The 18,170-nt window shown below is 32.7% G+C and overlaps 1 pseudogene; it reads right to left on the bottom strand.

Annotated features, from left to right (window-relative positions):
• Positions 1-1,584: 1,584 nt before the first annotated feature.
• Positions 1,585-2,345, bottom strand: LOC149565765 (kiwellin-1 pseudogene; annotated as a pseudogene).
• Positions 2,346-18,170: the final 15,825 nt, after the last annotated feature.

Below are 18,170 nucleotides of genomic sequence, written 5' to 3'. Positions count from 1 at the left end.
AACCTTAAAAAATCTAGAAAACCTAATCAATAAGATGAAAACTATGGTTGGAAATTAAAAAGGTTCAAGACCTTGTTGATAGAGTCATGAGAATCCAAAGCCAAGATGTTTGTGTAGCACACAATTCCACTACAAGCTACTTCCACTCTTTCTTTTATGTCATTAAATATTGTGAATGCCATCGCTTGCAGCTGTAATACATTTGACAAAGTCACCCACTCATTTGAAGTGTCGTTCAGTAGCACTAAAACATCGGATCCCTATCAAATTCATACCCAAAAGAGTTGATTAACACATGAAATACCTAAAAAATACATCTAACTAGGGTATTTATCAAATGAGTGTTCCTAGACAAAGAAGACGTGGAAATGTAGCCTGAGCAAACCAGCTGCTTGTGTAATGTCTTGATTTAAATAAAATTCAATATATTCTGTCAACATTATTGAGATAGATGAATAAAAATTATACTCCATCTTCATATGACTTGATCATATGTTGACTTGAGAGTAAATAAAATTAATCATTGTTGGACAAGTTTCTTAGCATGCAAAACATGTAGGTCGATCGGTTACTATATATCAATCTATTGCTAAAGCTACAATAACCAAACTTTCTTCAGCTGAATTTTTCATTGCTAGTGCAGATGTTGGGTATAATGCTATTAGCACTTAATAAACTATTGCTTATGTACTGATGTTGGTCTTTCTATAGGTAATACTAGAACAAAAGAATCACTTGCTTAGTAAATTATTGAAACTACAACATAATAAAAAAAACTTTCATGCATAGTGCCATGCTCTATGACTCACAAACTCCCATTTATCATTATGCATTCATGCATAACTCCATTTGTAGATGATACACCTTGCCACATTCCATCGGTAAGAATGAATTTGCTCACAATTTTTTGTGGAGAAAGACTACCCACAAAATGGCAAGAAGCCAATGAGTATGATACAAAATAGTTCAAATGTATCTCAATAAAGCAGCAAGAAAATAAATGTAGCATGTTTGCAAAGTGTGAGCAGGAAAATAGGCCACCGAAGTTGCTTTCTAATAGGCATATGCAAGATGTAAAAGATTAATGCAACACATGGAAGAATGGTAAAGGCAGCTAGACTGTGCAATACTTATAATTATATGTAGTGGAATGTTTATAGAATGTCAATTGTCATATTTTTCAGCAATCATGATTTTCCCCTAATTTTTTCATCTAAAAAGAAAAAGATCACCATGAAAAAAGCCTGTAGCAAATGAGAAAAAAGAAACAAAAAATAAGTTTAATAGGAAAAATAGCCTAAACCATAGGATAAATAGTTGGTGTTGTAATTCCCAAGAACTGAATTAATATGAAGAAACATGTGAAAACTTTAGTCTCCTGCCAGTCATATATTTATTTTGAAATAAATATCAGATACAAATAAAAACAATCCAGCTAGCAAAACCAAAAGTTGGAATTGAGAAGCAAAATCTAGTAAAACCAAGTTTGAAATACGATTCCAATGAAGCATTCGATCAATATGTACAGTGGATATGGAGCGAGAAGTAAGGTTTCATTAATAACAAATGAGAGTATGCATCAAGTCAGGCTTGGGACCAGGTGATGTTCATCTGGCCAACGTCATCTGGGTTGTGCACTCCGAGGGCCTTCCAGACGCCAGGGGAGGCATCGACGATGTTGTTGTTGCAAGGGGGTTGGAAGTCGTGGTCCTCGTCGCACCCAGAGACGGAGTCGCACTCGTCCACTACCATGGTCCTTGCAGTTTGTCCGTTGTCTGGATTGGTGATGACTATGAAGCCGTGACAGCGGCTGCCACCGGCGTACCATCCAGTGGAGAGAGCGACCAGCAGAGAGTTGTCATCGTGGTAGTCCCCGTCGCACTCAGAAGGCCCTCCTCCGTCTTCGCCCTTCGCAAAACCAGCATGGCGGGAGTGCTGTCCGTCACCGGGGGCGAGCACTTGTATTGCGGGTATCTCCTCCCTGACTTGCAGCAATCCGAACCGTATTCCCGATTGCACTCGTGGGAGTTTCCATTCAAATATCCTGCCGGATTACATGACGCCAGGATTCCCACAACATCCCCGAGCCTCGCACATTCCGCTATGAAAATGGTCGTGCTGCTCAGCAGCAGCATTAATCCAAGCGCTATCATCGTCCTCATCATCATCTCCCTGCAAAACCAAACACAACCAAATGTATATATTTATGATCAGCTCAGATCTCTACTTCAATTCCGCGTGACCGTCTAATCAAAAACATCAACTTGCCTCTGCTCTAAGTTTGTGAAACTTATACTCACTTCTATTCTCTTCCGTTGTGCGCTGTTTGAATGATTCGGCTTCATCGTATTTATAGCCGCTACCACCACTGATGGATTTTTGCCTTGTTGACATCCCTTTCCTGGCTGTGGTTATAAGGCTTGCAACGTACACGCAAGACCCTCTACTCCTACTGCCCAACTGAGATGCTTACTTTTCTATTTTAACATAGTCTTTCCAGATTTGAGAATCCGCTTCTTTGCATTGATATGTTACCTATTCTCATACGCTCCGACCCACCAACTGATACTCAAGTTTAACCGGACATGCTTGCATTTGTCTTTCCCATTCTTTTCATTTCCAAATCTAAACTACTGATGTTATGTATTCTCATCTGACTATTCCCGCAATGTAGCTTTCGTGTATCTCGCATACGGCATAGGCTGTCATGCTTTCTAATTTCCGTCTCTCAATGTAATCATAACGTACTAATTTATAATTATTTTTTCTATTTATTAAAAATTGAAGTAAACTGATTCAAACTTCTCAAAAGCCCTTTTTTAATGTAATTTTCTCCTATATAAACAAAAAAGTAACATATTTATATACTTAATTTGATTGATATTCCTATTCTAGAAGATTTTCTTGACCTCATGATTCTTACAATTGGTTATGATCCCTACATCTCACATGTGTCAATTTGGTCTAGAATAGTTCAATTTAATGGTGTCACAAAGATAACCCTAGAATTTGTTAAGGACAAGAAGGAGATGATGTTGGTAGTAAAACTACGAAGGGGTCTATTTAGGCCGAGTCACATAAAAAGGAAAGCCTAACCAATGTATATGATTGAAGTAAAGAAATAATTATTCCATAACATGGAACCATGAGTAAACATAAAGAGGGACCCCTAAATTATTCAATGAGCATATATGTAACTTACACAGGTAAATGATATAAAAATAGAATATAGAATGTAATGTAATGATAACATGTGATATCTTGATTGATATAGTAAGATATTGTTAGAAATATAAAAAAAAGACATTAAGATGTTTGAATGAAAGGGGAGCAAAACTATTTAATTCAAACAATACTTCATTCTTTAAATTGGCTCTCCAATGGTGATCACAATTTGCATATGCATCCCTTTCTAAGCATTTAATGAAAAGATAGAAATGTAAATGTATCCATAATGCATATACAACCCTTTTTAGGAAACACGAGACCCTTAAAAAAACTAATGCTTATGTTACAAACTCAGTTTTCCTCCTTAGATCTGGGAAATCAATGCCAAATTTTAAAACTTGTGCATAAGAAAATCATAAATAGTTATGTGCTAATGAATAAAATATTGTCATACATTGGGTCAAACTAGAGATTTGATCTGCAATATAAGACTCAAAATATTTTATTTTAAAATATTATGAATTGTAGTTATATGGCCCTTGGGGGTGAGTTGTCCAATTGGTCAATTTGTAATATTTCCATCTAATACTAAATAAAAAGACACTAAATATGTTTATTGAATTAAATATATTTGGAAAAGGTACAAATATGACTAATACCCTAATCATTCATAATATATATACAATCACCAATAATTACTAATTAACAATGAAATAAAATGATAATATCTAAATTTTAAAAATATGAAAAAAAATTAAAATTTTAAGATTTAGATAAAAATCTGGGCAAGAAGAATGGAAGATAAAAGAAGATCAACATAAGCATAGATTTTTATTTAACAATAAATTATTCTAACTCAATTTAGATAGAAGATGAGAAAACCACAAATCTTGTCTAGCTAATGTGCATGAATTGATCATATCATTGGTAAGGAGTGGACTACTAGTTATAGAAGAGGGTGCATATGAAGAAAAATCTTCTCCAAGCACTCTAGAAGTGAGGATATGTGTGTCTGATGTTATCTGAAGCATCAAACCACACTTATATACCAATCTATCAATGTACTAAAATCTAAAACCTCTATTGAAGACAATGTTTCAGCAATCCATTTCACGTGGAAATGGTAAATGGGTGACTGCAGGCTTATTGTAATGCCCTCCCAAGGGATCCAAAGAATTAATCTAAAATTTCACTAAGTTTGCCAAACAATTTTTTTTTAAAACATGAAATATAAACCATTCACAACTTATACATAGTAACAGAAGCAATAGCAACAATTCAAATGAAAGTAAACATAACATACATAACAGTTACATTCTTTAAAGATCCCTTAACATTGTATCACATCTAAATTAACTATTCATCTAACATCACATCCTTAGCAATGTTACATCCAATGTTCTTAAACAATATTACAAGTGTCCTTTTTTGTAATTACATTTTAAATTGCTCAATCATCCACTGTACATCTCACAAGGTATGAAAGGCTTGAAAGAATAAACATCCATCATAAAAGATAACCATATATCACAAAACATAACTAACTAAGGGCACGGTTCCTCCCAATTGTAAATAGCATCATTAGACCATCATGGATCCTAGCCATCCCTCCATGCGTAACATTCCAAATCACCAAAGAGATCATTGGTATTAATATAGTAGGAATGTCACACCTAAACATACTACATCATATACAGAAAGTAATCTAACATGCAAATATAAGCATAAGATAACATCATCTAACATATGCTATCATCAATGAAAGGATACATATCCACCATCAAAATCCATGAAGATAGAAGCCATCATAGAATACATCAGCCACGATGTCTCGAACGGATCTCAAATGATAGGAGTGGAAAAACACTACCACCTGACTACGTGGAACCTAAGTGGTCCACTCCCACTATGGTGAGGAGATAATCTCAAGTCCCAAACAGGATATCAAAATCACATAGCACAAAACTCTTTAAGTTCTAAAATCTTAAAATTATACTAACTCAAAGGTTCCAATCACAAAACCGACATCTAATCCCAGAGGCACAACAATAAGTACACCACCAAAGGTACACAAAATCTATAGAGGAGACCCAGACTACATACTAGGGAGTGTCATCACATGGTTGCTTGAGTTACCGTAGACTGGTCTCTCATTAGACCCCAGACCCTCAAGCGTTGAGTTACCCTGGATTGGCTACTCTGAACCCCGGACCCTCAACATGGCACATGTGGAAGCCAAGAAGCCCTCTCAAGAAGACGAGGCACTCATCCCATTCCCATCCTTAGTCTATACAAGCACTCAAGGCATGGGTGGATCAAATATCTCTAACTTATCTTTTTAGTGTGTTTCCCCCATAAATTTTAATTACTAGATTATCACTTATTACATAACTTGCATTAGGTTACCCTAGTACTGACCACTTTGGGCCTTAGACCCCTATGCAAGCCACTCCCATAGTCATGTACCTAGACAACCTCTCCTAAGAACATAAATCCACAGTTGTGTCCCATACCACAATAGTCATAAAGATCAAACTTGGTTCCTTAACAGGCAACCTGATAATAAGATGGTTCTATCATCCAAGAACACATAAAAGCTCCACAAAATAAACCTCATAAATATAATCTCCATTATGAATCACAATATCCATTGGTTCTTAACAAGCAACCAAAAGGTATCTCAAAGTAATACTGATCGAAGACTCCAAAATGGTTGAGTCAAACATGTCACAACATGACATCATAAATCAACATTTCAGTCCCATCATGGCGACTGGAAAGTAATCCAACTATAACTGATTGATGACTCAAAAATGGTTATGTCAAGTATTTAATAATCATACACCTCAGCTTCACACAAGAAGATTGGAAAGCAATAACAATTAGTAAATACAAACATCTCATAGAGCATGCCATCACATTATCATGGTTGGGTTATAAAAAGATCGAGACCAAATAACATTAACATGCCATCACATCTAATAACCCCCCAAGCCTCTGGTAAACATCTTAACTGGTCAACAATCTAAGACCACCCCAAAACCCCAAGATACAGATAGCATGCAGAAGCAAGATACAAATACATGTTTTAATTTGCTTACACAATCACATGCAATGTGGGCTAAGTATTCCAAAGGAAACACATATGATATTAAACCACCTAATTAGTCATCATCAACATCTAAAAACACTAAATAATCATCAATATATGAAAACACTAAGTAATCATCAATATGCCTACATGAAATGTAGAGTGCCAAATGATCTCATCATGTAACGAACTGAATCAGAAATAATTGTATTAATTTAAACTCCATTGTATCACTTAATGACTATATTAATACTCCATAACTATCAGTTTTTCTAAAGTTCTCATTTTTCAAACAGATTTCTTAATAATCCATTACTATAAATCCCCATTAAGTAATTAATCTTAACTAATTCACAATTAATGTAACATATATCTTGTCACTTTACAAAACCAAATTAGGATAATAATAACTCAATTATCTACACTAATGACTTTATAAATATCCATTAATTAATTCCTCTTAATTAAACTTTTCTAAAAGTTTCAAATTACATTCTTCAGTATAAGCTTTCGTGTTATTAGGAATCACAATTGTTCACTGCAAATAAACTCTTCCTCCTTTATAAATCGTATTATAACTTAAAAGTAATCATTTGCAATCTTTCTCTAAAGATCAATGCTACTAATTGAATAAAGTAATTATCTCCCTTAATTACAAGTAGCGTCTTCCAATCCTCAAACACTTATCAACCTTCAAATAGGTAATTTACAATTTCCATTATGTACCCTAAGGATAATCATTTATCCAAAATAATCTTGATTGACTTTTGAATGATATGACTGTCAATTACATAAAAACCAACTTCAGATGTAATTCATTAGTCAAATGATCTAATTAACCTTAATTAAATTTATATTTAATTAAGTTAATTAACAATCCTATTAATAGCTCTTATAGCCAAAATTATCATAATTTAAATCTCTCAATTAGATTATTATAGTTTATTAAACATAACTTAAATGGTTATAAATAATAACCCACATTATTTTAATTACAACTTATAACTCCTTTAAACCAATATCTAGTAATCATACTCAATAGTTACAACCTCTAAATAAAAAATAGATATCATTTAACTAATTAATAATTAATAATTAGTTAAGTAATAATGATACATTGCTATTATTATATATATATATATAACTGTGTACTGAATCATACACGGGAATTTCAAAACGAATTTATTTACAAGGGTTTTAGAAAATTTCTTGTGAATGTAAGATAAAGGTGAATCATATGCAGCAGGGGTGACATTGATAGTTAAAACTATTAATAAAGAAATGTCACTACACACATATCACATTAAAACAAAACTTCATTATAAACCTACCTGACCACGGCTTCTTTTCTTTTCTTTTTTTAAGGCCGTGCAGCCTGCGGCTTAATACTAATCAGAATAGGGGAAAATACAGTAGCAGGCAGTGCAAGAACGAGCATAAAAAGTGGAAATATCGGAGTACAACAGTTCAATGTGATGTCGAATTGGACATGAATTTTGCAATAAATGATTTGCATGATCTGTCCCAACATGGCAACTCACAAGTTTACGAGCCAAGCCAAGCCAAGCATGCTCTAAAGAGGGTTGTTTAAGGTGGGTACAACAATTGGGACCGTGGTTTAATAGTATCTTATAATAACAGACCCACTTGTCAATGATTTTGGAAGTGATAGCAAGCGATTCTTTATAAGATCATTACCTTATTGGTTATCAGATTCTTGAGAGTGTTCCCATTGGTATTTGAAACATGAATATTGTTTATTGATGAAGAGCACAATCTGTAGTTAACAATACCCAGGAAACCTGAGACTCTGTAAGGGAAGATGAATCTCTAGCGTCTAATTGAATCGTATGTTGTAATCCAGTTGCCAGATTTCTCAAATTGTTTGGTTCCAGCTACGGAAATATGCCGTGACAATCCAATCCGATTCTTGCCAAATGATGGTATGTAAGAATGTCAAGTCCCTTCGCCTCAAGGCCAGGTAGGATCTCCATTGCCGGATCTTGTTTTAGTTCCAGCTGTACATTTGATAAGTGGACTATGTTAATACTCGTAGCTATGGAATATACACCACAAAGGAATCTCCTGCTGGCTTACTAAAATTCCGTTATGGAATTCTTTGTGGAGTAGTATGCGTAGGTATGGAGATATAGACCAAACAAAACTAAATAAAATCTTCACCCTGCCACTGATAGGGTGCTGGCACACGAAATGGTGCAGGTACACTGCGACCATTGCCAATGTTTGGAGTCCGTGGAAACGTATTATGAAAGCATTCTTTAAAATAAAACTTTCCATTATTAAAGTAGACTTTAATGAAAGAAGACTGTTATTGTCTATGCGATTACAAATCGCTGGAGTCGGATTTTGATAATATTAAATAATAACATATATTGTTATAATATGTATTATAACCTTAACAGAAGATTGAATCTCAAATGTTACAGGTGAAATCAATGCCATTGAAATTATTTTTTCAAAACAAATGAGCACCTTGCTTCAAGTTTACTGTTAGACGCAGGGACGGGTCCGAAACCATCTAAAACACTGTAAAGCAATGATCACAGACTTATCGTCTTGGCTAAAAATCTATAACTGTTTGAAACTTTATTTTATATATATATGATTTGCGCTCATTATTGATAAACAATTTAGCATCAATTTTCCAAATCTTTGATTTAGGCAATCATTCCCGTAATCAATCGAGATGTGTGAATGTTACAGATCAAGCACAAAATCAGTGATATAAGGTTTCATTGAACTGTTGGGGAAAGAGGACATTCGTCATTTAATTTTCAATTCCATCTAAATCCATTTCCGACTTATTTCCCCGATTAAATTCTATTCACGGAAGGATAAGATGATAGATATTTTAATTTTCCTATAACCAATGAGAACAAAATCATGAAATCTGAAGAGTCGTTCAGAGGGAGAGAGTAATGGAATGTGCAGAATGATCATGAGTACTTAGCTGGACTCTAATGCTAAACCATTACACCTCCGGAGTCTATCGGTAAGTGCCCTCCTCCTTCAACATTTGCAATTCCTCCAGCAATCGAACCTACCTTTTCCAGTCACTAGGAGTGCTCCAAGATAAAGACCTCACAAGAATCCTCTAGAACATCTCCAGATCAGCCAGGAGATAAGATAAGCATTGCCAACTAAGCGTAAGCCTCATCCCAACCTTCTAGATGAGTGATGACAAGGATATGGTTGTAGACACCATGTGCTCAATCGGCACACTAATTCCAGTGATGGAGACAATTTGTGCATAATAGAGGTGCACATACTCCTAGGTAAATATTATTAAAATAATATGCATTAATCTTACTAATATTCATTTGACCTCTTTAAATTTAATTTATAGTTTCTTTTTCACTTTTATATTTATTTTTGAAACTTAATTGATAATTATTTATTAACTTAAATAATAATAATATTTAGTAATTTATTTAAAAATGAACACTAAATAAATTATTATTAAATTAAATAAATATCATCTCATTCCAACCTTAGACTTATAACTTTCATTTTCAAATAAATTATTTTTATTTAATTCTCTTTTATTTAATTAATTTTCTAATTAATTAAATAAATATCAATATTAAAATATCCTTTTAATTTTCTATTAAATTAAATCCTTAATTAAATCTTTTAATTAGACTTAATTAATAGAAAAATACACCAAGAAGAGTTTGGGAACGATAACAAAGTCGCGACCAAGGGGGAGGCACTACACTTATGATATAGTTAGTCACTCATCTAAATCCAAAATAATAATCCTTTCCAAAAGATCTTTGAAGTTGGACAACATTTTAAGATCTTTGCCTAGAGAGCTTTGGATTAGATTGCCAATATCTTTGGGTCTTATATTCGCGAACAATATTTTCACTGTCTTCTTCACCTCAAAAAAAAATGGAATTGTTTGGTCAAATTTTTTGGAAGATATTGAATTAGGAAAACAAAAATATTTTCCCAATATCTTATTAAAAATCTCAGGAAATTAACTCAAATAAAGAAGAACACAACACATGATTGAAATTATCATAAAAAGGAGAAAATGTAAGTACAAAAGAATTGTACAATTAATTGACAAAAATAATAATTGGAGATCAATAGAAAATAAACAAAGATCAACAAACTATGTATCATGGTGCTATATTAAAATAATAGTTCAAATATATAAAACATGTTCCAACAAAGCCACTTTGTTAGATCTTTCTACTATCATTATGAATTATTTCTATGATAGAGATTTACAAGCATATAGAAACCCATGAATTGCTAAGTCAAATTTGTAGGAAATAGGTAAAATACATAAGACACCATCAAATATAAATCAGAGGAGAGAAACCCAAAAATGAGCTCTATGGATTACACGCCCTCATCTATTAATTTATAAAAAATACATCATAAATATCTAAGATACTATGCTGAGTTAGCTACAACATAAATGGTGGATGGTTGAAATAGTAAGCACATGAATACTGTTCATGATAGAAGACAATTGGTTGATAGGTTGGTTTGTGCCAACACTAGGAGGTAGAGATTATTTATTTATTTCTAGCATCCTGCGATAAATTAATTATCAAACTATCTTAGATATCCCCCTATAATCTAGAGATGATGGGTTAGAGGCTGAAACCTTGTTAGGTACCCATTTACAATCATTTCTCAAACACTATCATTCATATTGTTTCTTTTGCATCACAATTACTTTTGGGTTTCACAGTTTACCCCTAACAGATGCAATTTTGAAATGGCTTCAAGTTCATCAACAACTTCACAAACATCACACAAGTGGTTTCAAGATCACTGGAAACTTTGCCCAAACATCTTTTTATCTTACCACAAACCTCACTCACACATGATTCCAAAATCACCATAAACTTTATACTTAACCACTCTTCAAATAAAAAACTCACTTCTTCCAATGACCACTAATCGTAATTATGGTGAAACTATCATCACTTTGCGCCTTTCTCTTTCTATACCTAAATCAAATTGATACTGAGTCCATTTAATAGGAAATCAATCTACCAAGATACATAGTTACCTAAATGATGTACTCATTAGTTGTATAGGAATCCTTTTCAAATACATGTTTCATTAATACAATAAATCAAAAAAATTGGGGTGTCAAGCATAACCGATAATGCAACCCATATATTTTCTTATCCCATTAACAAATATTTACTAACTAAATATTCAACACTTGGTTGGGGGATATCAATCCAATACTCTTCTTCTATATGACCACATTTGACATGATAGAGCATTCATAATTAACTAAAAAAATTCTCACTCCAAATTCCAACACGTATAGCCCAAATTAAAACACACAAACCTTTTGATGAACTATTAACAACAACAAAACAAGCTATAAAATAGAGTAGAAATGATCAACAAAACATAGTTAAACAAGCGCAGCTGAATACACTAGAACATAGCAGAACAAAGTAGAGATGCACACATGAAACTGAAACTTGATTCTATAAACACTATCAAATTGTTACATCCATGTATGGGTTAGGATGATCTACTTATAGATGTTTGCAACTTCTAGAGAATTCTATAGAGACTACAATGGAGAAAACTTCTAGAGTCTCCCTTGTAACTGGATGTTTCTAGAAACTATAATAAATGCACAACTACTACTTTATTAAATAAAAATTATTCTAACACCCTCCCTTAATTTCTACCATTAATGGATCTATATGTGGGAGAAATTAAAAATTCAAATAGGATGGTTCCCAACATTAAGCCTTCTTAGATACCCATTTACAACATAAAATATTTTTTCCCCTTATCATTATGACTTTGTTTCTCTTGTCATTATACTTTTTTTTTTTTACTGATTCAGCCATAACCATTTGGGATTTTCCAACTAATACAATTTATTTTTTCTTTAGGTTTCTCACCCAAGAAAGTTGTCTTGTATTACCACAAACCCTTCGAAGACTTGGTACAAATATCATCTCAATAGTGGGGAAATTATTTTTAGGATTTTCTCCTTTATGAAATCTCATTCTTCATGGATGTCTTACTAGACAATGATTCTAGTTTTCTCAAACCATTTGTAGTCCTTCAGAATTCTCACTTTGATAGATTTTTATTATTGCTCACACTTGAATATTTGTACTTAAACAAACCTTTGATCATATCGACGATCTTTTGCCAACTTGATCCATAACTCCATCCAAAGTCCATTTTAAAGCACTTGTCCATACAAATATTTTTACACTTTGTATTCTTACACATCTTTTCACTATGACTCTTTAAGCCACAAATATTACATGGATGTAGATCTGAACACTTGTCTTTCATGTGTCCTCTCCTATTACAATTTCAACATTTCATATATTGTTTACTTTGAACAATTTTTTTTGAACCAATAACATCATTTCTCTCATCTATTGTATATCCTAGTCCTTCATACTTAGGTCTCATTATTGGTAGAATAGGTTTTATGATTCCATGCTCATGTTTTCCCAATCCTTTACCTTTGTAACCAATTTTATTTATGATATTCCAATCAATAGTCTTATGATTAGAACTAGTAGTATTTGATGCCACATTTTCTTATTCTTTCTTATATTCTTTATCAACAGAATCATACTTTCCTAGTGGTAAATTCTAGTCATTTGTACTACATGAAATATCATATAATAATTTTTTCTTCACATGTGTATTTCTCCCAATAACTGATTGATTTAGTTTATCCTTTAACAATTCATTCTCTTCTTTTAGTCTCTTCATTTTGTCCTCTAATTCATCATTTGTTTTCTTAATATCATCAAACTTCTTTAATTTTTGTTTTAATTCTCCATTTTCTTCTATTAAAACATTAATTTGATCTAGAAAGTTATATCTTTCTACACTTAGTTCATTTCTTAGCTTTGTCAATTCTCTTTGCAAAATATCATTTTCACATATTACTCTTGCATTTTCTTTCTTTGTCTTCATGATGCAGGAGCATCTTCCATGGGAAAATTATTGAAAAAAAAAAAATTGCGGAGGAGAGAGAAAGTGACGAAAATTAGAAGAGAAATAAAAAAAAAGGAGGAAATAAAGAAAAAGAGGATTTCTATTTTTGAGGTGCATAGGTGGCATAATAGAAAAAAAAAAAAAAATGGTTGTCATTCCATTTATCAAGGTGTGTGGGTAGAATTCTAGAAAGTTATGAATATTGTAGAAAGTTTTGGAAGTTGTAGAAGGTTGTGGAGGAATTCTAGAAGGTTGTGGATAAGTCATGCATGGGGTGGTAAGTGCCTATTTAAGCAAGTCATATGAGCATTTCTAAATCAAACTCAAGTGGAAGCTCAAGGAGAAGCTCGAGGAGTAGAAGCTCGAGAAGCTCAAGGGGAAGCTTGAGGAGTAGAAGCTCAAGGAGAAGCTCAAGGAGTAGAAGCTTGAGGAGGAGAAGCTCGAGAAGGAGAAACTTGAGAAGTGGAAGCTTGGGAAGGTGAAGTCTTCAAAGTGCGAAAGAGAGGAGGAAGTGAAGAGTGAGTTTTCCTGGGTCTATGGACAGAGTGCCGAATGTGAGACAGTTTACAGCAGGATTATGGTGGAGTTGTGAGTGTAGACAGAGTGCCAAATGTGAGGCAGTTTACACTTGGATCTTGGATTAGGTTTGTGAGAAGAGCTAGTGGCTACAGTTTAAAAGCAAGGAGGTTTCTTGGTGGCTTGCGAGCACAAGTTGAGATCTTAGAGGTTTCTACCAGAGTGTGGATCTGGACTAGCTTAGGCTTGGATTGGATCTTGAGAGATCTTGCAAAAATGTTATTGTAATTGCTATTGGATTTTCAAGTATAATAAAATTGTCTTCATATTGTTACATTCTTGGTTGTGAGTTGGTAGGGTGGTGTGGCCCTTCATCAGTGGTATTAGAGTGTACCTTCATCAGTGGTATCAAAGCATACCTTCATTAGTGGTATCAAAGCAGACCGCCATCACTTCATTAATTATTTTTCTAAATTGTTGGTGTTCTCCTTTTTAACTCTTCCAACTTTTCACATTAAGATTAAACTCTCTCTCTTTAATTTCTTTACAGTATCTCAAATCTTTAAAAAACATATTTACCAAACACTTATTGTTTTATTAACTATAACCTTTTAGTCTAAACTAACCCTTAAACTACACTTTTCTATTTCTGATTTTGATTATTGTGAAATATGAAATTCTTATCACGCTTTGTCAATATCAATAATTTTCATCAAATTTCATGGTTACTATGACTTATTTTTTTTATGACACTCGCAATAATTTACAAACTTTGGTCTATTTCAACCTTGGTTAGGAGTTGAAGACTTCAATCTCCTACTAAAGACACATAACATTTTTTAATACACTTCAATGTGCTTTGTAAACACAATGGTGCCCTTTTTTTCTTCTTCAAACATGCAGTTTCTTTCATAGGATAATAGGAATCCATATGAATTGGCTGCTCTAAAAAAATGCTTTCTCTTTATTTCGACTAGGCCAATCATTTTATTAAATTAGACTTCAACTAGTATTTCGTAGTAGCATTTCTCTTCTCTAGGAAAATTTCATTACAACTAGCAATCTAGTCGTTAAAGAACATTACATTTACAAACAAATCAGAGTTTTACATAACAACAAAAAATAGCACAACCCATGAATCATAATATGCTCTGATACCATGATGAACTATTAATAATAACAATATAGACTGTAAAATAGAGGAAAAATGATCAGCAAAATAGAGTTAAAGTAGAGGAGAAAAATACATTGGAGTAGAGTAGAATAGAGCAGAGATGCACAAAGGAAATTGAAACTTGGTTCTATAAATACTATCGAATTGTTACATCCATGTATGGGGTAGGCTGATCTACTTATAGATGTGTGTAGCCCTCTGGAGAACCCTATAGAGACTATGGTGGGGAAATCTTTTGGAGTCTTCCTTCTAACTAGATGTTTCCAGAAACTATATTAAATGCTCAACTATTTCTTTATTAAATAAACATTATTCTAACACCTTTGCACCATGACAACCATCTTTGACACACCAGGTTAACTTTTATTCAACATGGTACTCTTGAGATAACCAATACTAACATTCACAACTAATATATAACACAAAACACAAAAATATAATCAAATTCTTTCTATAACTATGTCCTCAATGCCATGAAAAAACTCTAATTTTTTTTCCTCAAAATAAGTGTGTATGCTTTCTTTGGCACTCCTGTTTGTACAAAGATCCTCCATAGAACTCTAATCTATGCTTGGCAGCTTCACACAATGCTTCTACATTTGCCTAAACATTTCAACATCACAATAGACATCCATGATGCATACATTACAAGCTAAACTACCTTCTTTGACCTCAACAACAATATGAACTTCTTCCAATGACTACCAGTGAACTTAGCACCCAAGATATTTAACTCATTGTAGTTTCTTTTCTTTCTCTAGAAATAAACACATAAAGAAATACAACAAATTTCTTCAAACTTGATCACTTTTCCTTGTCCACTCACCACAAAAAAAGGTAGAAAATCAAGTCAGCATATGTAACATACACTCTCAGTGAGAAATATAGTAATCAAATTCATGCTATGAAGAAACATGAAAAATACGACCAAGTTTAATTGGCTCCAATACCAAGTTGAGAAACCCAAAAATGGGATCTATAGGTCCTCATCTATTAATTTATAAGAAAATACATCATAAATGTCTAGTATACTATTGGAAGGAATTACCTACAACATTAATGGTGGATGGTTAAAATAGTAAGCACATGAATAATTTGCATGACTAAAGACAATTGTTCAGTAGGTTGATCTGTGCCAACACTAGGAGGTAGAGATAATTTATTTATTTCTAAAATATATTTTATTTAAAAATTTAAATTAGTATATTAAATCTATTTGTTCAAGGAAAGAAACATTCACTATAAAATTAGTTGTTTAATGAAAACGACATCCTATGAGGAGAAGGAGGCAGCCTTTCTAAGATAAAAAAAATCAGTTACAAATATTAAGAATAGACACAAATTTCTCCCAAAATAATAGGAGGAAAACAAACATAAAATAATTTGTTTGATCTATGAAATTTAATTAGAGAAGGAAAAGATGGATAGAGCTTTGTTTTCATGTACTAGAGAGAGAATAGATGAGCTAAATATTTTGTCTGTGGAGCTTTTCCTTGATTGACAACAAAGGCATGAAATTCATAGATAAGAAAAGCAACAAATTCCAAATTTCAATACCTACCGCTATTTTTGGGCATGATGATGATGATGATGATGATGAAAAAGATTTCAATTTCTTTCTCACCTATTGTATTATAAAGTGAGATGAAAGTTGTAAGGAATTTTAAAACAATGTAAATTAATTGAATGAAAAGATTAAAAATATTAAAATCAGCCTAGGGCACAAAGCTATAATATTCGTTATGGATCAAATAGTTTCCACATTAGTAGACATAAGGGGGTAGATGAATAAAATTGTGTTGAAAAGGTCAAAGAACTTGTTCAAAAATCTAGCAAAACTTTGACGAGTAGATGACCATTGAAATCTATCATGGTAGAGTTCAAATAGCTATCACCATGTAGCCTCTTGAGAATTTCTACTGAAATTGTTGATGAGAGCCATGTCTACAGATGATGTGTGAAAATAGACACAATTTTTTTCAAAGAGAGCATGGATTTTAATGAAACTTTGTAGAATTACACATCTAGGGTTAGGGCTAGGGAAACAAGAAAAGATTATTTCTGTAGTATTTTACTAGAGGTTTCTTTTTTGAAGGTGTATCCACTTCCCTTGCCCCCCCTATCCCTATGATTTGTTGGCAATACTTAGTTTTTGCTACAAAACATCTAGTCGTCCTAGCCAACAACCCACTAATAGGAGCAAATAGGTAGCCGCCCAATGCCAGCCAACACCATTTGATTTTTAGCCTGCAACTTCCCTAGCCATCCATAATAAATATAATGCATTGATATAGTATATTTTAGTATATTTAGTTAATATATTGTGTATTCGAGAAAATTCTTAGACCTCTATAAATACAAGGTTTATGTAATGTATTCAGCAAGGTAGTAAAGAAATATAGTAAGATTTCTTTCTATGTATTTTTTTTCATTGTTGCCTTCAAATTGGTATCAGAGCATGAAGAGCTAGGCCGTGGAAGAAAAGAAATATTTTTTGATATGTATAACTACTATAGTAGTGAATGGAGCTTCTAATTTTTTCTTTATTGTAGATCATAAGCTACTAAAGTTGAAGATTAGTGGATACAAAGATCTAGAGAAGAAAAGATGTCAATTTAATGTTTGAGAGAAGGTGTGAGCTTATTTCATGGAGTGAAGTCTAATGAGCAAAAAAATTGTTAAAAGGAAAAAATAAGTATTGTATTGTTGTTTGTTTAAGCTATATGTCATTGAATTAGACTTGTTTGGTGGATTTTCTTTGTAAAGAAAAGTAAAATTGTCAAGTGCAGTTGTAACTGTGAGTATTAATATGACATTAGGAAGTACTATCACTCAACCACAAATTCCAATATTTTCTGGTAAAAATTATGAATTTTGGCTTATAAAAATGAAAACATAATTTTGTTCTCAAGGCATATGGGATCTTATTGGAAAGGGTTTTAATGAACCACAAGATGAGTCTACATTATCACAAGATGAAAAAGATAAATTACAAGATAACAAAAAAAGGATGCTAAATCATTATTTCTAATTCAACAATCTTTAGATGAATCAATTTTCCCTAAGGTTTTTGGAGCTAAAAAGTCTAAAATTTCATTGGATATTTTAGAAATAGCATATCAAGAGATATCAAAAGTTAAGATTGCTAAATTGCAAACTTTAAGGAATGATTTTGAAAATTATTTTATTAAAGATTTAGACTCAGTTGGTCAATTTCTAAATCAAGTAATTAAT

This window comes from Cupressus sempervirens, chromosome 3, assembly GCF_028749045.1.
Source record: "Cupressus sempervirens isolate cs-2001-9-10 chromosome 3, ASM2874904v1, whole genome shotgun sequence".
In the NCBI taxonomy this organism is placed as follows: Eukaryota; Viridiplantae; Streptophyta; class Pinopsida; order Cupressales; family Cupressaceae; genus Cupressus; species Cupressus sempervirens.
Note: the sequence above shows the minus strand (reverse complement) of the source record. Positions and strands in the feature narration are given on the sequence as shown.